Here is a 25,433-nt window from a genome sequence, read left to right as displayed (position 1 = left end):
GACTGGCAATTGTAGTGAAGAACAAAGTCCAGTACTGAGTGTCCTGCTGTATGTCCTCTTGTCACATCGACTGCCACATCACATCCTCAGTACTCTGGGGACACGTTATGGGGACCCAGATGACCTGCTGACACCATCCATTTTAGGGTCGTCATAACAACGTTAGACATTACGGGACAGTTTCCCAGGCACATATTAAGCCTAGTACTGCACTAAAAGGGCTTTAAATAGAGAATGCTTTGAAAATGTGTTTTACTCTAGGACTAAGATAAATCTGTGTCTGGGAAACTGTCTCTGTAGTTCTACGGTGTTACTTCATCTATAGGGGGATGAAATGGCTGAAGAATTGGTTGATAGGTAAAAGCTGATTATTATTCACTTATTTGTATTTCAAGTATGTCACTCGGGTCTGACCGCTATCTGAATACTGTCTTCCAGATTAGGGGTGAAATTAGAGATTGATTAAATATGGACTAAATGTAGACTTGATTCAAATGTCAATAGAAATGAATGAATGAATTACATTAGTCATGAGATGATGTGTTGGGAAACAAGTGGCAATGAAAATACGTATGGTGACGCACTGATGACTCAGTGGACTCTGAACTTTCATATTGCAATGTTATATGATAAGAAACATCGTCAGGTTAATGTTTGTCTGAAGTTCTCTTGTGGTCAGTATTTTGTCACGTAGAGCTGCTTCTTGTTGTAAAATGTACACTAATCCTATCGCCCACCACAAAAACAAATCATAAAACTCTATATAGGGAGTTAATAAATCCAAAATGCACATACATGTTTACCCCAAAAGCATACATTAAATAAAACATTTTTAATGAAACAAATATTTTAACTTATAACTTATATTTTAACATATAGCCTGACAAGAACTTTGACCCCCAACCCAGTAGAGATTGTTTTGAGAGAAGGGATTGTATTTCCTTACACAACCAAGTCCTACACTTAATACTCAGTCAGATAAAGCTGAATTGTTGCACTCAGTCTTTCAAGTGAAATTACTGATCAGAATTCATACCTTAATGCTATTGTTGTTTATGGAACCAAATGATCTAATAGGTAGTTGCTAAATGCTGACTCTTCTTAAAAAAAAATGATCTTAAGGGTTTCAGTATATTTTAAAAGTCAATAAATTCAATTGATTCCTGATTCCTTTCAGTGGAGTCGGAAATAAACATAAACAAAGGCGCAGAGAGATCATCCATAGAAAAAGATTTTATGGAAAATCCAATGAGTTCTTGCTTACTTTAATGGTGCTACCATATATAATGTGGAATCGTACATTCTATACAATCTATTTCTGTCCACTCTCCTGAGAGTAGAGTTTCTGTAACACCACAAGGCTGCAGGGCTGTTCCACTCCTAATGATTGGGTGGAGGAATTCACAAATGAACAAAACTCAGAATAAAAACAACTCAGGGACAAAATCATTTTTGTGAGTGTAATGTTTGTGAAAATGGCTATATTATGGAGTTCTAACATATTTATTGTGGCTGTTGTGTTTGGTTGTTTGTGTGATACACAAACATGGAGACCATCATCACAGAAACCATTGGGTCAAGCTCTTCAGCAACCTCAGCAGGCCAGACAACCTGCCCCTGCCTCTGGAAAGCAGCTAGAGCCCGCCATGGCAGCTTAGCGATGCCATGGCAGCTGGATTTCTCAAACTCCCGTTTAGGTTTTTGCCCGAGCACTACACAGCTGATTCTAATAGTCAAAGCTTGATGCTGAGGTGGTTATTTAGGACAGAGTGGGGGGGTTAGGACAGAGTTGGGGAAACCCTGATGTAGAGGACAGTGAAAATGTGTCATGTGGAGACCCAAGTATCAGTGCTCCTGATGTGACACCTTAAATAAATAAATAATGTTCCTAAATGTTGCATTTGCTTGACCATCATCCTACCCTGATAACAGTGACGGTCAGTTGTTGGTGCTGCTGGCCAGGGATGCCACTCTGCCCCACCTGGAACTGGATTCAGACCCAGCACAGAGGAGTGTCATTACTGCCCTATCGGCTGTCTGCTGTCTGAATGAAGCACACAGCCACTCACGCACAAAACACATCTATCACCCTGTGAGTGTGTGTGTGTCTCTCGCCCAACCGCTCACGGAGAAAGCCCATCTATCAGGCTGTCCACCGCTCGCTCTCACGCCTGCATTACGGCCCTGACCTTTTTACCATCTGTCTCTCTGCCTGGGTATAGGCGGACAGGCTGTGTGTGTGTGTGTGTGTCTGTCGAAGGTCCCAGCACCCATGGAGAGCTAAATCTCATTCCCCAGCCTGACGGATGACTGCTGCTGAGAATATAGGACACACACACATAGACACACACAAACACTCACACACACAGACGTTCACTTTGCCCTCAAACGTGTGGTCTCACTTCATTTATCCTGCTCTGGAGGTGCGGTTGGTGAGAGAGAGACATGAGAATATGAAATGTATTCTCCCTGTAGAGTTACACTCTATAGTTTCAACACGATGATTCTGCTTACAGGGTGAGTAATCTGACTAGAGAGAGATCTGTTACACACCTGCTGTCATCTGAAGTCATAGACCTGATCTGAGGGCTGTGCTGCTTTCCTTGCTTATTTTCTAGTCTCTACTCTTAATAAAAACTAACTTCAACAACGGAGAGAGGTGTCGAATTAGAACACTGAGCCTCGTAGGAAAATAGACAGAGGAAAGCACAGAGCAACATCAATGATAGAAAGAGAAGGAGAGGAGAGAGAGGATGGTGATGTAGGAGAGAGAGAGGAGAGAGGATAGAGATGAAGGAGAGAGGATAGAGATAGAGAAGGAGAGAGAGAGAGCCAGAGAGAGAATAGAGAGAGAATGAGAGAGGATATGGAGAAAGGAGAGAGAGAGAGGGGATAGAGAGGGAGAAGGAGAGAGGATAGAGAGAGAGAAGGGGAAAGGATAGAGAGAGAGAAGGTGAGAGGATATAGAGAGAATGAGATAGGATAGAGAGAGGAGGAGAGATAGAGAGAGGATAGAGGGAGAAGGAGGGTGGATAGAGAAAAGGAGAGATAGAGAGAGAGGATAGAGGGAGAAGGAGAGAGGATAGAGAGAGAAGGAGAGAGGATAGAGAGAGAGGATAGAGGGAGAATGAGAGAGAGAGAGAGGGGATAGAAAGGGAGACAGAGAGAGGATAGAGAAAGAGAAGGGGAAAGGATAGAGAGAAGGAGGGAGAGAGAAGGAGAGAGGATAGAGAGAGAGAAGGTGAGAGGATATAGAGAGAATGAGATAGGATAGAGAGAGAGGAGGAGAGATGATAGAGAGAAGGAGAGAGGATAGAGAGAAAGGAGAGAGGTTAGAGAGAAGGAGAGATAGAGAGGGAGGATAGAGGATAGAGAGAGAAGGAGAGATAGAGAGAGAGGATAGAGGGAGAATGAGGGTGGATAGAGAAAAGGAGAGATATTAGGAGAAGGAGAGAGGGAGAAGGAGAGAGACAGAGAGGATAGAGGGAGAAGGAGAGAGGATAGAGAGAGAAGGAGAGATAGAGAGAGAGGCTAGAGGGAGAAGGAGAGAGGATAGAGGATAGAGGGACATAGAGCTGTGATTGGGATGCAGTGGTGGGGAAAAGGGATGGAGATAGAGGGAAAGAAGGATAGACAAATGTGTGTATGGGGTGCAGCAGTGGGAAAGATGGAGCAGAAGATAGATAGGTGTGTGAGGTGAGGTGTGTGTGACTGTGTTGCAGTGGAGCGTAGCAGGCAGCAGGCCATGGAGTCATTGACAAGAGGTGAAGGGGACATGCTTCCTCATTCAGAACTATCCTGCTGACCTCTGGGACAGTGTGTGTGTGTGTGTGTGTGTGGTGTGTGTGTGTGTGTGTGTGTGTGTGTGTGTGTGTGTGTGTGTGTGTGTGTGTGTGTGTGTGTGTGTGTGTGTGTGTGTGTGTGCGAGTGTGCGTGTGCGTGTGTGTGTGTGTGTGACAGAGCAAAAAGTCACCCTCCATCCTATTACAGTGATGTCAGATGAATGTGGTTAGATCAGGGTCTGTGCTCTCACAGCTCTCTGCCCTGATAGAGTATTTCTGTGGCTTAGAATTAGCCCACTGAGGCAGTCAACCAAAGCCTTACAGTACCTGCAGGAGCAGATGGGCTAGCGCTGGTGTGTGTGCGTGCATGCGCCTGCGTGTATGTGTGAGCCAGGGGATTTGGGCTTCTGTAGACAGCCACATCCTGGGATTTACTGAGAGCCAGACCATTGTCAGCAGAGAGAAAATCCCTCCGTTTCTTCACCTTCCTCTGTCTCTCCCCTCCTGTCACTCCATCTCCACATTTTCTCCACTCCCTCTGTATCTATACCCCCATTTCACCTCTTCTCCTCTCCCTCCCTTTCTTTCCATCCTTTCCACCCCTCCATTCTCTTGCTCACTGCAGGCTCCTCCTCCTAAAGACAGAGAGGAAGCCTAGGCCTCAAAACGGTCTTGGCTGAACATCAACACAGTGTGTGAACTAACTTGTGTGTTAGGGAGAATCTGGCAGTGTGAGTCGATAATATTACTCTGACTATCAATTTACCAACACCCCCCCCCCCCCCCCCCCAAAAAAAAGGCAAATCTTTAGAAATTACATTATGGTACTGTTGATTTCCCCTGCTGTTATGTTGGCTCCACGCTATGGAGAGATGGAGAGACCAATACTCACTAGATCTACAGCATGGGGAAATTAAGCGTGTGCATGTTGTTCTGGCAACATTCATAGTTCTGAGAGCGAAAGAGAGAGAGAGTGTAGCGTGAACACTGGAAGTTGGGAAGTACAGGGAGTGCAAATGTAATAATAAATAGAACATAGTACAAAACAAGAAACACGAAAAGCGTACAAATATGAAACAGAGTCAATAAGGCCTGAAGATAGAACCAAGGGGAGTGACACATATAGGGCAGGTAATAAGGAAGATGATGGAGTCCCGGGTCAGTGTCATGAGGCGCAGGTGCACGTAATGATGGTGGCAGGTGTGCGTAATGATGAGACAGGATCTGGAGAGAGGATCTGGAGCACTACGAGAGCGGTTCTTTAAAGAGTTACCATCTCCCGAATTAAACTAGGTCTTTACCTATCACATCTATAAACAGTCAACTTATTAATCATAACCTCGTATCATATCATCATTCTGAACTGTCTTAACCTCCTTGCATCTGCAAAAACCTGAACCTTACTTATGATTCAGTACTACACAAATTGATTTAATGATTTATTTACTAGCTAATTAAATGGTAACACAGAATAAACATACACACGTAATACGTTAAAAACAGGTCCCTAGCGGAATGACACAACACGGATGCTTATTACAAAAGTGATGGAGGGGGGTAGAGAGGGACAAAGACAGCAACTACTCTCACTTACAGTAATCAAATACTTTCCACACGAACCGCCAACCTCTTTGAGTAAGGAATCGTGAATGTATTTACGTGAAATGTCTTGGTTCGCCGGATCTCTCTCGGTGGACAGGGCCGCCTTGGAAAGGAAGTTGGGCCTTTTCGCGGCATGCTCGCATGGCTCTGATTGTCCAAAATGGTTCCAACAATCTCATACTTCTGTCCTTCTCTGTAGTTATCTGGTGACTTGTCATGTAGTCCTGAACCAAACTACAGAGTTTATTTTCCTTCCATTCGCTCCTGAAGATGCTTCTTTGAAGATAGGCTAGCCAGCCGGGTCGATGGTCCCCAGTGGGGTGATGAGAGTAGCGTAATACAATGGTTTGAGCAGAGTAGTAGGGTGGTCCTACATAATTCTCTTTCGAAGATACTTTACTTAGGACAGGTAATCAGCCGTACCAGTGATTGTCAGGGAGGTGAGTTTATCGTCTCTACCTCTTGTTGAGATTCAAAGTTCAGACCACTTTAAACGTGCAGCTGCAGCTTGACGCTTTTCTGGTCTGGTATGTTCATTTCTTTACCAACCATTTTTTCAGGTAGTTTGAAAGGGGCAGTTCCGTCAGGCTGACACGCTCTCTGACCTCACTTGGGGGCATAACTTGTTACTTTCAAAGTTTATGTAAAGCAATTATCTCTTATAGCTCCTCAAATCACATCCCTCTCTTAACAAAAACACTTTAATCATTTTTCATAGTACCTTGCACAACGCATAGGATGGACACTTCATACATGTAGTGGGTATACTTTCCAAGTTACAGTATTTCCTTTATAACATGTTTAATGACATCACAAAACAACAAACAAAATGACATTAGTGTTCTATAGATCGCCTCTGATCATTCCCCACGTTCTATGTTAGAAATATTGCTCCAGTTTTTGCTTTTGAACGTGTTAAAGTATCTTGAAACAAAGGACATTCCTTTGGTGAATATTGGAGAGGAAGACCTGAATCTTCTCTTCTTGATTTACAACAGGACATGAGTTGTTAATCCTCACCAGTTACACCCCCCCCCCCCCCCCCTCCCCCCTCTGCGGGTGAGAGGGGAACTGATTATTCATTGCAAACCTGATCTGACCTATTTGGATTCTCATGGTCAGTCATGACAGTGGTAATTAAGACGGATAGAGAGATCATTACTCTGTGTTTCCTCTGAGCTGCTGCAAAAAGAGAAGAGCGACCTTTTCAGACACACCTGTCTCTGCTCTCACACACACACTTCTGTCAGAGGTATTGCTGGCTAAACTGAGCAGGAAGGTGCCAGAGGGAAGCTCTAAAATACATTTCCTCTCATCACATAAACGCTCCCTCTCTCTCTCCCCCCACTCCCACTCTGTCTCTACCTCTAACAAATCCAACCTCTCAGTTGCTGTGTTCTGTCTCACTTCTTAAGTCTAAACCAGGAATTGAACTAGGGCAGTAAACATTACTCAAAGATGGTTAATTCAACCTCCCACAGAACCAAATTATCTGTTTGTATTTGTGACCGACCGGGTCGATTCGGTCTTATGTGGCAAAAAAATGTATTGTGTTTTTTTTTACATTGGATGAAAGTAGACTCATATCATTCACTACAGTTGAGTAACAATGGGAAAGTAATTCTGCTTTGAAAGTTGATCAACTTTCCTTTGAGAAAATGGCCCTTGAATTTTTGGCACCTACTGGAGAGCTCTTCTTTGTCTACACCCATTCTGCATTGTTCACACCCTCTTTAGCTTTAGCCCCACCCATCTCTTTAAGGATTCACATGCGAGGCTATGTACTAAACAACCAAAGATTTCAAGACTAAAGGCTTGTTTATACTATGGGTGTGTTCGTAAATTTTAATCTGGAATACAAGAGTGCGCTCTGGGCGTTCGTAAACTCAGAGTGTTGTCAGATTGTCAATTTGGAAATTCAGAGCGTTTCACTCTCAGAGCGTTTGGAGAGCACACTGAACGCACTGGCCGAGGAGTAGGGTTGATCCAATCGTTCTGACCTCAAAACAGCAGCCAAACACCCAAGCTAGCTGGCTAACGTTGGTTAGCTTGCTAGCTACTTCCAGACACAAATGAGAGAACAGCTCACTCTGACCATTTTACTCACCCTAGCAGAGCTGGTTAGGCTGTTTTTATGTTATCCAGAGCACTGGTGACTGAAACTGTGCTGCTGACAACAATTTAATGACGCTTTTTTGCCAACGTTTACAGACACTGGCCATATTCAATGGGTGTTGAGCGTTCGTAAATTCGTCAGTTATTCTGCACTCTGGCTAATTTACCAGCTACATCTACATCGACAGTTATCGCAGTGACATCATAAACATTCTATTGAAATAGTTACTTGCATAGTGGAGTCTTTTGTTTAGACACATAGCTAGAAAGCTAAACAATGAACCATAATCCCAACTCATAACGTTACTACCGTATATGAATCTGTAGGTAGCTAACATTAGGCTATAACAAGAAATGCAAATGTCTCTGAGATACAAATAATATTACTAAACAGATCATACACATAAAGTTAGCTATCTAGCCATCCAGCTAACATTAGCTAGCTAACAGTACACTTTAACTTCAAATGAAAATGACTTTTTGACAAAATTAGAAACGTGTAATATCTGAAAATGTAGCTAGCTAGACAATTTTACCCGTATACCTGGATCGACGCGTCTCCCTCTCTGTCATGGATGCCATGGTTGCTCTTAGTTTGAAGATGAAATCCGGAGACAGGTGTTTTATATAACATTTACCATTCCTCTCTCAACTCAGTCTCAGGACATGGTCACTTGTGGGGTGTGTGAAATAAAACCTAATAATAATGTGTGCCTTTAGTTTGCATGTAATCTGGCCTAGTGGGACTGAGCTGGGATATTATGTTGAGAAAATTGCAGTGTCACTAAGCTAAATCACAGCTTACCGAAGAGTGAGTTTGGGCTGCTGGATGTGTGTTTATGTGTGAAATATCATCATACATATGCTCCTAGTTTCTCTCTCTGGTGTTCTGTGCACTGTAAGCTTGTGGGGAGCTGTTCCAGCTTGTGCAGTGTATTCTACACTTAGAACTACTGATCCAAACTAGTGTCTTACGTGAGTTTCTATTGTAGTTTTATAATCACACTGAAAACATGTGTAACAGTTGTATTCAAAGTCGTGGTCGTGACCCCAACAAAATATTATGAGTACAGATTATTGTATGGGACAATATACAAATGTTTTTGTGAAAAATAATTAGAAAAATGCAATTTTATTGAGTTTGAATAACACTGCTGTGGACCAACTGGCTATGGCCATGTCTGTACAGTTCCAGTCCATATAACTATTGTAACTATTCCCCAGGTCATTGCTGCAAATGAGAACGTGTTCTCAGTCAACTTACATGGTAAAATAGCGGAAAATAAAGAAATAAAATATAGCCTTATAGTGTTACTAGGACTCCAGCTCTGTACTCTGATGACCTCCATCCATACAGTTCATCTCTGAAGTGATCTCCTGGGATCTGCTGTGCTGTGATAACCCAGCTAGTTCATCATCAGACCTCTACACACCTGAACCTGAATCAACCCTCTTCTCTCTTCTTCTTCTCTCATCACTCTGTTCTCTGGCCGGGGTGGTCAATCAATCTGGCCGGGGTGGTCAATCAATCTGGCCGGGGTGGTCAATCAATTGAGAGACACACACAGACTCAACAGGAACCTCCCCTGTTATCAAAGAGAGAGCGAGAGAGAGAGATGGAGAGATAGATGTGTGTGTACATGTGTGCGCAACGTGCGTGTGTATGTGTGCATACACTGTGCGGTGTGTGTGTGACAGGGCTTGCTGTGGCAGCTTGCTGCCTGGCTGGGTGATTGTCCATCAGAGATCCTGTCTGGATTATAAAACCAATCAGAACAGAGTGATTGCTGCAGCCAGATGGTGATTGGATCATAGCCCACCACCGCTGCCACACTACCGCCAGGAAAACAGAGCGGGAGGGAGGGAGGGAGGGAGGGAGGGAGGGAGGGAGGGAGGGAGGGATGGAGGAATGGAAAGAAACAGATGAGGGAGAGATTGAGACAGAGGAAGGGAGAAGAGAGGGAGAACCAGGCAGAGATAGAGAGAGATGGAACACATAACGAGTATGTAGGCTATTTAATATTCTCCTCATGCTGCCTGTAGAATGTGATTTAGCTCAGTCCGACACTCACTCACAGACATCTACTTTGAGGAACAATGTTCTTGTCTGGGATAGAACCGTTTGGTTAGTTTTGATAGAATGTCTACTCATCATAGAGTTTGTGTGTGAAATCGATGTGTGAAATCATCTCACTTCATTCTAGTCAGAAGTGATGTCTACTGATGATGTGATATCTATCTAGTGATAAAAAAATACTTGTCTTTCTGGAGAGACAAATGTGCTGCCTGGAGCTGAACTTCATAGAACAACCAACAGAAATCAGTTATGAGATGATGATTAGTTCTCTTACATCCTAGCTACAGTAGACAAATACTGGCCACCACGCTCTCCTGTAGTAAGTCAAAGTATTAAGTACAGTAGTACTCCTGTAGTAAGTCAGAGTAGTAAGTACAGTAGTACTCCTGTAGTAAGTCAGAGTAGTAAGTACAGTAGTACTCGTGTAGTAAGTCAGAGTAGTAAGTAGTACTCCTGTAGTTAGTCCGAGTAGTAAATAGTACTCCTGTAGTAAGTCTGAGTAGTAAGTAGTACTACTGTAGTAAGTCAGTGTAATGCGTCTGTGTGTAGCTGGTGAGGTGAGTCAGGCGCAGGACAGCAGATATGAGTAATGAAAGCAATTTTACTCAATAATATAAAAATACACGTCGTAAAAATACAAGTCCACAAATTCGGACCGCAATACAATGAACAATTACTCACAAACAAACATGGGGGAACAGAGGGTTAAATAATGAACAAGTAATTGGGGAATTGAAACCAGGTGTGTAAGACAAAGACAAAACAAATGGAAAATGAAAAGTGGATCGGCGATGGCTCGAAGGCCGGTGACGTCGACCGCCGAATGCCGCCCGAACAAGGAGAGGGACCGACTTCGGCGGAAGTCGTGACAGTCAGAATATTAAGTGGTACTCCTGTAGTAAGTCAGAGTAGTAAGTAGTACTCCTGTGGTAAGTCAGAGTAGTAAGTACAGTAGTACTCCTGTAGTAAGAGACAGATAGGCTCTCTCACACCCAAACACACACACACACACAGACTCCGGTACTCACTTATACAGTTGAAGTCAGAAGTTTACATACACCTTAGCTAAATACATTTAAACTCAGTTTTTCACAATTCCTGACATTTAATCCAAGAAAACATTCCCTGTCTTAGGTCAGTTAGGATCAATAGTAGAGAGAATTATTTATTTCAGCTTTTATTTCTTTCATCACATTCCCAGTGGATCAGAAGTTTACATACACTCAATTAGTATTTGATAGCATTGCCTTTAAATTGTTTAACTTGGGTCAAACGTTTCAGGTAGACTTCCACAAGCTTCCCACAATAAGTTGGGTGAATTTTGGCCCATTCCTCCTGACAGAGCTAGTGTAACTGAGTCAGGTTTGTAGGCCTCCTTGCTCGCACACACTTTTTTAGTTCTGCCCACAACTTTTCTATAGGATTGAGGTCAGGGCTTTGTGATGTCCACTCCAATACCTTTATTTTGTTGTCCTTAAGCCATTTTGCCACAACTTTGGAAGTATGCTTGGGGTCATTGTCCATTTGGAAGACCCATTTGCGACCAAGCTTTAACTTCCTGACTGATGTCTTGAGATGTTGCTTCAATATATCCATGTAATTTTCCTTCCACATGATCCCACCTATTTTGTGAAGTGCACCAGCCCCTCCTGCAGCAAAGCACCCCCACAACATGATGCTGACACCCCCGTGATTCACAGTTGGAATGATGTTCTTCGGGTTGCAAGCCTCCCCCTTTTTCCTCCAAACCTAACAATGGTCATTATGGCCAAACAGTTCTATTTTTTTGTTTCATCAGACCAGAGGACATTTCTCAAAAAGTACGATCTTTGTCCCCATATCCAGTTGCAAACCGTAGTCTGGCTTTTTTATGGCAGTTTTGGAGCAGTGGCGTCTTCCTTTCTGAGTGGCCTTTCAGGTTATGTTGATATAGGACTCGTTTTTCTGTGGATATAGATACTTTTGTACCTGTTTCCTCCAGCATCTTCACAAGGTCCTTTACTGTTGTTCTGGGATTGATTTGCACTTTTCACGCCAGAGTACATTCATCTCTAGGAGACTTGTCTCCTTCCTGAGCGGTATGACGGCTGCGTGGTCCCATGGTGTTTATACTTGCAGATTATTGTTTGTACAGATGAACATGGTACCTTCAGGTGTTTGGAAATTGCTCCCAAGGATGAACCAGACTTGTGGTCTACAATTTGTTTTCTAAGGTCTTGGCTGATTTCTTTTGATTTTCCAATGATGTCAAGCAAAGAGGCACTGAGTTTGAAGGTAGGCCTTGAAATACATCCACAAGTAAACCTCAAATTGACTCAAATTATGTCAATTAGCCTATCAGAAGCTTCTAAAGCCATGACATCATTTTCTGGAATTTTCCAAGCTGTTTAAAGGCACAGTCAACTTAGTGTATGTAAACTTCTGACCCACTGGAATTGTGATACAGTGAATTATAAATTAAATAATCTGTATGTAAACAATTGCTTGAAAAGAAACTTGTGTCATGCACAAAGTAGATGTCTTTCCGACTTTAACAAACTATAGTTTGTTAACAAGACATTTGTGGAGTGGTTCAACCTAAGTGTAAGTAAACTTCTGACTTCAACGGTACATTCACACATGCATGCTGCACATACTCACAAACACACAAAGCCAAAGCAGCTGTTCCATGTATATATAGAGACAAACACTGGACTGTTTGTTTTATACTGTGTATTAACATAATGTATTCTTTACATTCTAATTATATCTACTACTGCGCATTACAATTTTGTTACACTTTTTAAACACATACCCATATTTATATACTGGTTCTTGACATAGCCCACTGTAATATACACTGAGTGTACAAAACATTCATTAAGAACGCCTTCCTAATATTGAGTTGCCCACCCTTTTACCCTCAGAAAAGCCTACATTTGTCAGGGCATGGACACTGCAAGGTGTCGAAAGTGTTCCACAGGGATGCTGGCCCATGTTGACTCCAATGCTTCCCGCAGTTGTGTCAAGTTGGCTGGAGGTCCTTTGGGTGGTGGACCATACACTCAAGAAACTGTTGAGTGTGAAAAACCGGTGTACCTGGCACCTACTACCATACCCGTTCAAAGGAACAAAAATACTTTGTTATGCCCATTCACCCTCTGAATGACACAAATACACTATCCATGTCAATTGTCTCAAGGCTTAAAATCCTTCTTTAACCTGTCTCCTCCCCTTTATCTACACTGATTGAAGTGGATTTAACAAGTGACATCAATAAGGGATCATAGCTTTCACCTGGATTCACCTGGTCAGTCTGTGTCATGGAAAGAGCAGGTGTTCCTAATGTTTTGTACACTCAGTGAATCTACAGCTTTACATTTCATTCTTAGTTTAACTTTTTGGTGTATATGCTCATATATTGCATTTTGATTACTGTTCCAGTGTTATTTTGTTTTTTAACTGTAATTGTCCTGGCATATTTTAGGATTATTATTGGTGTTCTTGTCTGACATTTTTACTGCACTGTTAGGAGCTAGTAACTCAAGCATTTCACTGCACCCGCTATAACATCTGCTAAACTGTGTACGTGACCAATACACTTTGATTTGAAATACAGAAGAGAGTGCCTGATGTCTAGCTGTGAGTTAACAGGTTGTTAGTTAGAATATGTGTGAGGTACGATCAGCAGGTTTGTTTTTTCTCTAGGGGCAGTTTAAAAGGGCCTGAGCAGTGTGGGCATGGGCATCTGCTGCTCCTGCCCCTTTCTAACCCTCTATAACCCTGTTGGTGCCCCTGCTGTGGCAGATGTGGGTCAAAGGGCAGAAGGGGAGAGGGGTGTGTGGGGTGAGAGAGGTTGAGAGGAGCAGCTGGGCTGTGGAGAGGGAGGTAAGATGTTACAGTGAACCTGTGTGTTTATCTGCATGCAGAGTAGAGCAGTACCTATTTACCTGCTATACATTAACATGGACAACAGCAGCCTGAGGTAGACCTAACGGGCTGGGGACAAAGTCACACAACTAATATACGCTTTATAAAGAGGAACTGGGTGGAGGAAGGAGGGAAAGAGAGAAAGAGATATGAGTCCATGTGGATGTTGGTGCAATACTGTAATTAGTATAATCCCTCTCAAGGACTTTCATTTTAAGCGATTACAAACTCAGCAAAAAAAGAAACGTCCTCTCACTGTCAACTGCATTTATTTTCAGCAAACTTAACATGTGTAAATATTTCTATGAACATAACAGTCAACAACTGAGACATAAACTGAACAAGTTCCACAGACATGTGACCAACAGCAATAATGTGTCCCTGAACAAAGCGGGGTCAAAATCAAAAGTAACAGTCAGTATCTGGTGAAGCCACCAGCTGCATTAAGTACTGCAGGGAATCTCCTCCTCATGGACTGCACCTGATTGGCCAATTCTTGCTTTGAGATGTTACCCCACTCTTCCACCAAGGCACCTGCAAGTTCCCGGACATTTCTGGGGGGAATGGCATTAGCCCTCACCCTCCGATCCAACAGGTCCCAGACGTGCTCAATGGGATTGAGATACGGGCTCTTCGCTGGCCATTGCAGCTCACTGACATTCCTGTCTTGCGGGAATCACACGCAGAACGAGCAGTATGGCTGGTGGCATTGTCATGCTGGGGGGTCATGTCAAGATGAGCCTGCAGGAAGGGTACCACATGAGGGAGGAGGATGTCTTCCCTGTAACGCACAGCGTTGAGATTGCTTGCAATGACAACAAGCTCAGTCCGATGATGCTGTGACACACCGCCCCAGACCATGACGGACCCTCCACCTCCAAATCAATCCCACTCCAGAGTACAGGCCTCGGTGTAACTCTCATTCCTTCGACAATAAACGTGAATCCGACCATCACCCCTGGTGAGACTAAACCGCGACTCATCAGTGAAGAGCACTTTTGCCAGTCCTGTCTGGTCCAGCGACGGAGGGTACTTGCCAATAGGCGATGTTGTTGTCGGTGATGTCTGGTGAGGATCTGCCTTACAACAGGCCTACAAGCCCTCAGTCCAGCCTCTCTCAGCCTATTGCAGACAGTCTGAGCACTGATGGAGGGAATGTGCGTTCCTGGTGTAACTCGGGCAGTCGTTGTTGCCATCCTGTACCTGTCCCGCAGGTGTGATGTTCGGATGTACCGATCCTGTGCAAGTGTTGTTACACGTGGTCTGCCACTGCGAGGACGATCAGCTGTCCATCCTGTCTCCCTGTAGTGCTGTCTTAGGCGTCTCACAGTACAGACATTGCAATTTATTGCCCTGGCCACATCTGCAGTCCTCATGCCTCCTTGCAGCATGCCTAAGGCACATTCACACAGATGAGCAGGGACCCTGGGCATCTTTCTTCTGGTGTTTTTCAGAGTCAGTAGAAAGGCCTCTTTAGTGTCCTAAGTTTTCATAACTGTGACCTTAATTGCTGACCGTCTGTAAGCTGTTAGTGTCTTAATTTCCGTTCCACAGGTGCATGTTCATTAATTGTTTATGGTTCATTGATCAAGCATGGGAAATAGTGTTTATACCCTTTACAATGAAGATCTGTGAAGTTATTTAGATTTTTACGAATTATCTTTGAAAGACAGGGTCCTGAAAAAGGGACATTTGTTTTTTTGCTTTCTCTGCTCTCCTCTTCAGATGGGGGAGAGATGTAGGATACAGATGTAGGATTTTCATTTGATCACTCTTTTGTTGCTGAGAAATTTGTAGTGTATTCAAGGTTGAAAAAGGCTTCTGAAGTTTGTAATTTACACTTTAAAATGTCAGACTTGATTTGTCCTAACGAAAAATAGAACAATCCATACAAAAAAATTTCCATTAAATATAATTATAATTCATGTAAATATTCACATTTCTTTTGCTGCAAGATTATTTTCCTGCTGTAGCAAACTGGCACAAATTAAGATCCTACATCTGGCGCAGCAGTCTAAGGCACTGCATCGCAGTGCTAGGGGCCTCACTACAGACCCGGGTTTGATCCTGTATCACAACCGGATGTGACCTGCAGTCCCATAGGGCAGCGCACAATTGGCCCAGCGTCGTCCGGGCTAGGGGAGGGTTTGGCCGAGGGGGGTTTAATAGTAGGCCGTCATTGTAAAAATGTATTTGTTCTTAACTGACTTGCCTAGTTAAATAAAGGTTCAATAATAAAAGTAACAGCTCTGTAGTTAACTTTTCTGTCTCTCCTGTAGGAAAATCAGTCTTCAATAACCCTCTTCACTGTGTGTGCCGTACTGTGCTGAGTGAGAGAGAGAGAGAGAGAGAGAGAGAGAGAGAGAGAGAGAGAGAGAGAGAGAGAGAGAGAGAGAGAGAGAGAGAGTGACTGACTGACTGACTGACTATTAGTGTTTGACATGATTAATGCCCAGGTTTTTATCTGAACCCTCTCCCCTGCAGAGATAATTTCCCTACACCTACCTAATGACAGGACTCATTAATACCCAGTGGTTAGATTCATAGTCCTGGAATTCTGATGGATGTCTCACAATTTCAAAAGTTTCTCTTTGTAACAATAGAATGATTGTCTTCTTTCAATCTGTATGACTTTGTTTGTTCATGTATTTTCAATGCTAGTCACTGTTAATCAATATCCAATGACATTACACTATTGTGTCTTCAAACTACTTCTTGCACTACTTGTGATACATGGCATATTTGCACATTTCAATATAAGCCATACTGTATAATTCAAACTATGTTGGTATTATTTCTGCTTTACAGAATGCTCACAGTGAGTTGTATAACAAACAATAATGCTGTGTGCTGTTTCTGCAGTTCAGCTTGGTGCAGTTCTATCAGTAACACACTTTGTTTACCCTCAGTACACACAGACCAATAGAGAGAGATACTGTTACCCAACACTACAGTACACAGAGTGAGATGAGGCAGAGAGAGAGAGAGACTGTTACCCAACACTACAGTACACAGAGTGAGATGAGGCAGAGAGAGAGAATGATACCCAACACTTCATCACACAGAGTGAGATAGAGCAGAGTGGCAGAGCGGGCCAGCTATCTAGCTATTTATACTGTTGATACTGTGCTGCAGTAGTGTTTTGAAAAGCTCATGTTTCAATTGTTTAACAGACCTGCTATTTATACTGTTGCTACTTCCCTTCCTTCTCAGCACTCCTGCTGTTCAGCTGAACACCTCAGAGAGGAGAGGAGCGGAATGTAGAGGAGAGGAGCGGATAGGAGAGGAGCTTAGAGTAGAGTAGAGGAGAGGAGCTTAGAGTAGAGGAGAGAAGAGGAGCTTAGAGTAGAGGAGAGTAGTGTAGAGGAGAGGAGCTTAGAGTAGAGTAGAGGAGAGGAGCTTAGAGTAGAGGAGAGAAGAGGAGCTTAGAGTAGAGGAGAGTAGTGTAGAGGAGAGGAGCTTAGAGTAGTGTAGAGGAGAGGAGCTTAGAGTCGTGTAGAGGAGAGGAGCTTAGAGTAGAGGAGCTTAGAGTAGAGTAGAGGAGAGGAGCTTAGAGTAGAGGAGAGGAGAGGAGCTTAGAGTCGTGTAGAGGAGAGGAGCTTAGTGTAGTGTAGAGGACAGGAGCTTAGAGTAGAGGAGAGGAGCTTAGAGGAGAGGAGAGGAGCTTAGAGTAGAGGAGAGGAGCTTAGAGTAGATGAGAGGAGCTTAGTGTCGTGTAGAGTAGAGGAGAGGAGCTTAGAGTCGTGTAGAGGAGAGGAGCTTAGAGTTGTGTAGAGGAGAGGAGATTAGAGTAGAGGAGAGGAGAGGCGCTTAGAGTAGAGTAGAGGAGTGTAGAGGAGTTTAGAGTAGAGTAGAGGAGAGAAGTTTAGAGTAGTGTAGAGGAGTGTAGAGGAGTTTAGAGTAGTGTAGAGGAGAGGAGATTAGAGTAGTGTAGAGGAGAGGAGCTTAGAGTAGTGTAGAGGAGCTTAGAGTAGTGTAGAGGAGAGGAGCTTAGAGTAGTGTAGAGGAGAGGAGCTTAGAGTAGAGTAGAGGAGAGGAGTTTAGAGTAGTGTAGAGGAGAGGAGCTTAGAGTAGTGTAGAGGAGAGGAGCTTAGAATAGTGTAGAGGAGAGGAGCTTAGAGTAGTGTAGATGAGCTTAGAGTAGTGTAGAGGAGAAGAGCTTAGAGTAATGTAGAGGAGAGGAGATTAGAGTAGAGTAGTGTAGATGAGCTTAGAGTAGTGTAGAGGAGCTTAGAGTAGTGTAGAGGAGAGGAGTTTAGAGTAGTGTAGAGGAGAGGAGATTAGAGTAGAGTAGTGTAGATGAGCTTAGAGTAGTGTAGAGGAGCTTAGAGTAGTGTAGAGGAGAGAAGTTTAGAGTAGTGTAGAGGAGAGAAGTTTAGAGTAGTGTAGAGGAGAGGAGCTTAGAGTAGTGTAGAGGAGCTTAGAGTCGTGTAGAGGAGAGGAGCTTAGAGTAGTGTAGAGGAGAGTAGTTTAGAGTAGTGTAGAGGAGAGGAGCTTAGAGTAGTGTAGAGGAGAGGAGCTTAGAGTAGTGTAGAGGAGAGGAGCTTAGAGTAGAGTAGAGGAGAGGAGTTTAGAGTAGTGTAGAGGAGAGGAGCTTAGAGTAGTGTAGAGGAGAGGAGCTTAGAATAGTGTAGAGGAGAGGAGCTTAGAGTAGTGTAGAGGAGCTTAGAGTAGTGTAGAGGAGCTTAGAGTAGTGTAGAGGAGAGGAGCTTAGAGTAGAGTAGAGGAGAGAAGTTTAGAGTAGTGTAGAGGAGAGGAGCTTAGAGTAGTGTAGAGGAGCTTAGAGTAGTGTAGAGGAGCTTAGAGTAGTGTAGAGGAGAGGAGCTTAGAGTAGAGTAGAGGAGAGGAGTTTAGAGTAGTGTAGAGGAGAGGAGCTTAGAGTAGTGTAGAGGAGAGGAGAGGAGTTTAGAGTAGTGTAGAGGAGAGGAGTTTAGAGTAGTGTAGAGGAGAGGAGCTTAGAGTAGTGTAGAGGAGAGGAGCTTAGAGTAATGTAGATGAGCTTAGAGTAGTGTAGAGGAGAAGAGCTTAGAGTAATGTAGATGAGCTTAGAGTAGTGTAGAGGAGCTTAGAGTAGTGTAGAGGAGAGGAGCTTAGAGTAGTGTAGAGGAGCTTAGAGTAGTGTAGAGGAGAGGAGCTTAGAGTAATGTAGAGGAGCTTAGAGTAGTGTAGAGGAGAGGAGCTTAGAGTAATGTAGATGAGCTTAGAGTAGTGTAGAGGAGCTTAGAGTAGTGTAGAGGAGCTTAGAGTAGTGTAGAGGAGAGGAGTGTAGAGTAATGTAGATGAGCTTAGAGTAGTGTAGAGGAGAGGAGCTTAGAGTAATGTAGAGGAGTGTAGAGGAGAGGAGCTTAGAGTAGTGTAGAGGAGAGGAGATTAGAGTAGTGTAGAGGAGTGTAGAGGAGAGGAGCTTAGAGTAGAGGAGAGGAGAGGAGCTTAGAGTAGTGTAGAGGAGAGGAGCTTAGAGTAGTGTAGAGGAGAGGAGCTTAGAGTAATGTAGATGAGCTTAGAGTAGTGTAGAGGAGAGGAGCTTAGAGTAATGTAGAGGAGTGTAGAGGAGAGGAGCTTAGAGTAGTGTAGAGGAGAGGAGATTAGAGTAGTGTAGAGGAGTGTAGAGGAGTTTAGAGTAGAGTAGAGTAGAGGAGAGGAGATTAGAGGAGTGTAGAGGAGTGTAGAGGAGTTTAGAGTAGTGTAGAGGAGAGGAGCTTAGAGTAGTGTAGAGGAGCTTAGAGTCGTGTAGAGGAGAGGAGCTTAGAGTAGTGTAGAGGAGCTTAGAGTCGTGTAGAGGAGAGGCGCTTAGAGTAGTGTAGAGGAGTGTAGAGGAGCTTAGAGTAGAGGAGAGGAGAGGAGTTTAGAGTAGTGTAGAGGAGAGGAGCTTAGAGTAGTGTAGAGGAGTGTAGAGGAGCTTAGAGTAGTGTAGAGGAGTGTAGAGGAGCTTAGAGTAGTGTAGAGGAGTGTAGAGGAGCTTAGAGTAGTGTAGAGGAGTGTAGAGGAGCTTAGAGTAGAGTAGAGGAGAGGAGCTTAGAGTAGTGTAGAGGAGTGTAGAGGAGCTTAGAGTAGAGGAGAGGAGAGGAGTTTAGAGTAGTGTAGAGGAGAGGAGCTTAGAGTAGTGTAGAGGAGAGGAGTTTAGAGTAGAGGAGAGGAGTTTAGAGTAGTGTAGAGGAGTGTAGAGGAGCTTAGAGTAGAGGAGAGGAGAGGAGTTTAGAGTAGTGTAGAGGAGAGGCGCTTAGAGTAGTGTAGAGGAGTGTAGAGGAGCTTAGAGTAGAGGAGAGGAGAGGAGCTTAGAGTAGTGTAGAGGAGTGTAGAGGAGCTTAGAGTAGAGGAGAGGAGAGGAGTTTAGAGTAGTGTAGAGGAGAGGAGCTTAGAGTAGTGTAGAGGAGAGGAGTTTAGAGTAGTGTAGAGGAGTGTAGAGGAGTTTAGAGTAGAGTAGAGGAGAGGAGTTTAGAGTAGAGTAGAGGAGAGGAGAGGAGTTTAGAGTAGTGTAGAGGAGTGTAGAGGAGCTTAGAGCAGAGTAGAGGAGAGGAGTTTAGAGTAGTGTAGAGGAGAGGAGTTTAGAGTAGAGTAGAGGAGAGGAGTTTAGAGTAGTGTAGAGGAGTGTAGAGGAGCTTAGAGTAGAGGAGTGTAGAGGAGTTTAGAGTAGAGTAGAGGAGAGGAGTTTAGAGTAGTGTAGAGGAGTGTAGAGGAGCTTAGAGTAGAGGAGAGGAGAGGAGTTTAGAGTAGTGTAGAGGAGAGGAGAAGAGAGTAGAGGAGCTTAGAGTAGTGTAGAGGAGAGGAGAAGAGAGTAGAGGAGCTTAGAGTAGTGTAGAGGAGAGGAGAAGAGAGTAGAGGAGCTTAGAGTAGTGTAGAGGAGAGGAGATTAGAGTAGAGTAGAGGAGAGGAGTTTAGAGTAGTGTAGAGGAGAGGAGATTAGAGTAGTGTAGAGGAGAGGAGATTAGAGTAGAGTAGAGGAGAGGAGTTTAGAGTAGTGTAGAGGAGCTTAGAGTGGTGTAGAGGAGAGGGGAGTAGCGGATAGGGGAAGAGCTTAGAGTAGAGGAGCTTAGAGTAGTATAGAGGAGAAGCGAGTACTGTGGAGGAGAAGAGAGTAACGGAGAGGAGAGTAGAGGAGCTTAGAGTAGTGTAGAGGAGAGGAGAAGAGAGTAGAGGAGCTTAGAGTAGTGTAGAGGAGAGGAGATTAGAGTAGTGTAGAGGAGTGTAGAGGAGTTTAGAGTAGAGTAGAGGAGAGGAGCTTAGAGTAGAGTAGAGGAGTGTAGAGGAGTTTAGAGTAGAGTAGAGGAGAGGAGCTTAGAGTAGTGTAGAGGAGTTTAGAGTAGTGTAGAGGAGTGTAGAGGAGCTTAGAGTAGAGGAGAGGAGAGGAGTTTAGAGTAGTGTAGAGGAGAGGAGATTAGAGGAGTGTAGAGGAGTGTAGAGGAGCTTAGAGTAGAGGAGAGGAGAGGAGTTTAGAGTAGTGTAGAGGAGAGGAGATTAGAGTAGTGTAGAGGAGTGTAGAGGAGTTTAGAGTAGAGGAGAGGAGAGGAGCTTAGAGTAGAGTAGAGGAGAGGAGCTTAGAGTAGTGTAGAGGAGAGGAGATTAGAGTAGTGTAGAGGAGAGGAGTTTAGAGTAGTGTAGAGGAGCTTAGAGTAGTGTAGAGGAGAGGGGAGTAGCGGATAGGGGAGGAGCTTAGAGTAGAGGAGCTTAGAGTAGTATAGAGGAGAAGCGAGTACTGTGGAGGAGAAGAGAGTAACGGAGAGGAGAGTAGAGGAGCTTAGAGTAGTGTAGAGGAGAGGAGCTAGAGTAGAGTAGAGAAGCTTAGAGTAGTGTAGAGGAGAGGAGAAGAGAGTAGAGGAGCTTAGAGTAGTGTAGAGGAGAGGAGAAGAGAGTAGAGGAGAGGAGAGTAGTGTGGAGGGGCTTAGAGTATAGGAGAAGAGAGTAGAGGAGAGTAGTGTAGAGGAGCTTAGAGTAGAGGAGAAGAGAGGAGAGGAGAAGAGAGGAGAGGAGAGGAGAGGAGAGGAGAGGAGAGGAGAGGAGAGGAGAGGAGAGGAGAGGAGAGGAGAGGAGAGGAGAGGAGAGAAGAGGAGAGGAGAGGAGGGAGGGAGGGTCAGGGAACCATCAGGGGTTTTTCTCTCTTTCATTCTTCTAGGTGAGGAATCCTGTTGTGAATAACAGCTATTTCCTAATGAATACAATTTGTCCTTTAATTCCACATGTAGCAGCTGACAGAATCACACCCTAATTCACCTTATCACACAGTGTTAGGTCTCTCTTTCTTTCTTTCTTTCTTTCTTTCTTTCTTTCTTTCTTTCTTTCTTTCATTCTCTCTCTCTCTCTCTCTCTCTCTCTCTCTCTCTCTCTCTCTCTCTCTCTCTCTCTCTCTCTCTTATCACAGCACCAGCTCAGGGCAGTGTGTGTTTGTGCGTGTCTGTCTGTCTCTCATCACCAGCTCAGGGCAGTGTGTGTTTGTGCGTGTCTGTCTGTCTCTCATCACCAGCTCAGGGCAGTGTGTGTTTGTGCGTGTTTGTCTGTCTCTCTCTCTCATCACCAGCTCAGGGCAGTGTGTGTTTGTGCGTGTCTGTCTGTCTGTCTCTCTCGCTCATCACCAGCTCAGGGCAGTGTGTGTTTGTGCGTGTCTGTCTGTCTCTCTCTCTCATCACCAGCTCAGGGCAGTATGTGTTTGTGCGTGTCTGTCTGTCTCTCTCTCTCATCACCAGCTCAGGGCAGTGTGTGTTTGTGCGTGTCAGTTTGTCTGTCTCTCTCTCTCATCACCAGCTCAGGGCAGTGTGTGTTTGTGCGTGTCTGTCTGTCTCTCTCATCACCAGCTCAGCTCAGGGCAGTGTGTGTGTGTGTGTGTGTGTGTGTGTGTGTGTGTGTGTGTGTGTGTGTGTGTGTGTGTGTGTGTATGTGTGTGTGTGTGTGTGTGTGTGTGTGTGTGTGTGTGTGTGTGTGTGTGTGTGTGTGTGTGTGTGTGTGTGTGTGTGTGTGTGTGTTTGTATGTGTGTGTGTATGTGTGTGTCTGTTCTCCAATAAAGCTCTTAAGCAGCAGTGGGATGGAGATGGACATAAATTGTCAGTGAAGAAATAGTTCTATTCTTCTCATTAATTACTGGGGAGAAAGAGAGGTGGAAAGGAGGAGGATGGTGAAAGAGAAGAGAGGAGGAGGTAAATGAGTATTGATTGTAACAGGGCCAGTTCAGAGCTGGTTTAACTGTCCTTCATACAGATCATTGGCTTTCCAGATTACTATTAGAGAGAAACAAGGGGATCGGGATGTCACTACGACCCTATTAAAGACACACACAGATCAGGAAGTTGACCCTATTAACGACTGGGGATTCTGGTGTCAGCCAGGGCATGCAGTCTACCATGACAGGAGCTGGAGGAGAGGTTAGGAAAGCCACACACATTGTCACGAGCAACAGGGTAGTCCATGATCCAGCTCAACTTTTACTCAGATAAACAGAGAATAGTTGTCATCTGGCCTCCCTCCTTTTATCGTTCCCTCTCTCCCCTCCCTTGGTTGTTCTTTTTGTAGTATGACTGATGTTGTTAATGACCTGTTAACTGCGGCAGGCTGGCTCTCTGGGCTCAGCAGATGATCTAGAGCTGGCATCTGCTGGGATATACAGTCACCGTACTGTTACAATATACACACTTTACGCTGAGAGAAGACTTCTACTGTTAGTCTAAGCAGACTTTACACTTACACTATCAGTCCAACTGTTACAGTCTACACTCTTGGAGAAAAGGGTGCTGTCTAGAACCTAAAATGGTTATATTTTTTAATAGCTATTTTTGGTTCCAGGTACTGTAGAATCCTTTCCACAGAGGATTCCAAATGGAATCCAAGAGGGTACTACGTGGAACCAAAAAGGGTTTTCCCCCTGGAACCAAAAAGGGTTCTCCTTTGGGGACAGCTAAAGATGATGGATATACTGACTAGATACATGTCTCTCTGCCCTAACAATGGGAGTCGTTGTCCACAAAGCGGCACGTCAGGCTGTCTAGCTCCCGTCTATCCTTTCTTTGGATTGGTGGATACATCTCATTATTGTAATCCTTTTTATGGTAAATATAATTTAGATCGTGTCAGCATGCTTTGTGCCCAGCCCGCCAAAGCAGTCGCTACAGCGTGATGGGACAAGGACATCCCTGCCGGTCAAACCCTCCCCTAACCCAGACAATGCTGGGCCAATATTGCACCGCCCCATGGGTCTCCAGGTCGCGGCCGGCTGCAACAGAGCCTGGACACGAACCAGGATCTCTAGTGGCACAGTTAGGACTGTGATGCAGTGCCTTAGACCACTGCGCCATTCAGGAGAATTAAAAACACTTTTGATCCCAATGTGCAAACTGTCCAAACAGATTAGAAAGAAAGATGGATCATTTTAAACATGCTATTGGACGATAAAGATATCTATATGGTCCAAATGAAAATGATCCACACTTCTTTGAAAATGATAGATTAACCTATCGAGCTCACAAGCAACACAACTCTATTATTATGGTGGGAGATTATAGTACAGTTTTAAGTACCCCCAATGGATCATAAAGGAAATCACACCAGAAACTATCACCCTCATGCACTTAGGGAAATGATGAATATCATGGACACATTAGAACTAGTCGATATACAGGGCATTCAGGTGCATCCTGTTTCCATTGGTCATCCTTGAGACGTCTCTACAACTTGATTGGAGTCCACCTGTGGTAAATTCAATCGATTGGACATGATTTGGAATTGTACGTAGAGCTCCAACACAGGATTGTGTTGAGGCACAGATCTGGGGAAGGGTTCCAAAACATTTCTGCAGCATTGAAGGTACACAGTGGCCTCAATAATTCTTAAATGGAAGAAGTTTGGAACCACCAAGACTCTTCCTAGAGCTGGCTGCCCGGCCAAACTGAGCAATCGGTGGATAAGGGCCTTGGTCATGGAGGTGACCAAAAACCCGATGGTCACTCTGACAGAGCTCCAGAGTACCTCTATGGAGATGGGAGAACCTTCCAGAAGGACAACCATCTCTGCAGCACTCCACCAATCAGGCCTTTATGGTAGAGAAGCCAGACGGAAGCAACTCCTCAGTAAAAGGCACATGACAACCTGCTTGGAGTTTGCCAAAAGCACATAAAGGACTCCCAGACCATGAGAAACAAGATTCTCTGGTCTGATGAACCAAGATTGAACTCTTTGGCCTGAATGCCAAATGTCACGTCTGGAGAACACCTGGCACCATCCCTACGGTGAAGCATGGTGGTGGCAGCATCATGCTGGGGGTTGTTTTTCAGCGGCAGTGACTGGGAGACTAGTCCGGATCGAGGAACGGATCCAAGATAATCCATCCACCTGACAGGTGTGGCATATCAATAAGCTGATTGGTTCAGGGGGGATGAGGACAGTTTTACTATTCATGGAAGAAAACAAAATGCTATCCTTTCAGTAATGGAAAGAGGAATAGGACCAATGGAGAAATGCAGACAGTAAGCTAAACGCTATGGAAAGATTAAGGGGAAAACGGTAGGGAACAAAAAAGCAGGCAGAAGGGAAAAGAAAGTACAGGACTGCACTCTAAAAGTCGAAGAAATTTAGTGGGTAATCATTAACTCCTTAGGTGAGTTGAACTATAGAACACACACACACACAGGCCAGACTAATCTGATAAAGACCTGAGGGCTCCTCTCTCCATGCTGTGTCTAGGTGGTTGAACACAGAGGTCAAAGCCTATTGGACGAACACAATATACTCATTAACCCTCGCTGATAGAGTTTAGCCAATCATAACCCTGGCTAATTGCCTTTATCCAATCATAAACCCCACAATTAGCATCAGGATGTTTGGCCCCACAGGGACATGACCTCTGTCAGAGCACCAGGGTTACTGTGTTTACGCCACGGGTCCAAAACTGTCCATAGACTACCCACCATGCAGTGGGGTTGACTTCGGCTGGTAATGAGGTTAGAGGCTCCAGAGATGCAGGCTGTGT

General features: G+C 44.3%; 1 protein-coding gene across 1 annotated transcript in view; it reads left to right on the top strand.

Moving 5' to 3' along the window:
- Positions 1-25,433, top strand: part of LOC110520380 (ephrin type-A receptor 6) — a 262,278-nt gene that overhangs the window by 201,601 nt on the left and 35,244 nt on the right. The window lies entirely within an intron of this gene.

The sequence above is a fragment of the Oncorhynchus mykiss genome, chromosome 3, assembly GCF_013265735.2.
Source record: "Oncorhynchus mykiss isolate Arlee chromosome 3, USDA_OmykA_1.1, whole genome shotgun sequence".
NCBI classification, from domain to species: domain Eukaryota; kingdom Metazoa; phylum Chordata; class Actinopteri; order Salmoniformes; family Salmonidae; genus Oncorhynchus; species Oncorhynchus mykiss.
The sequence above is the reverse complement of the archived record's forward strand: the minus strand, read 5'-3'. Positions and strand labels throughout refer to the sequence as shown.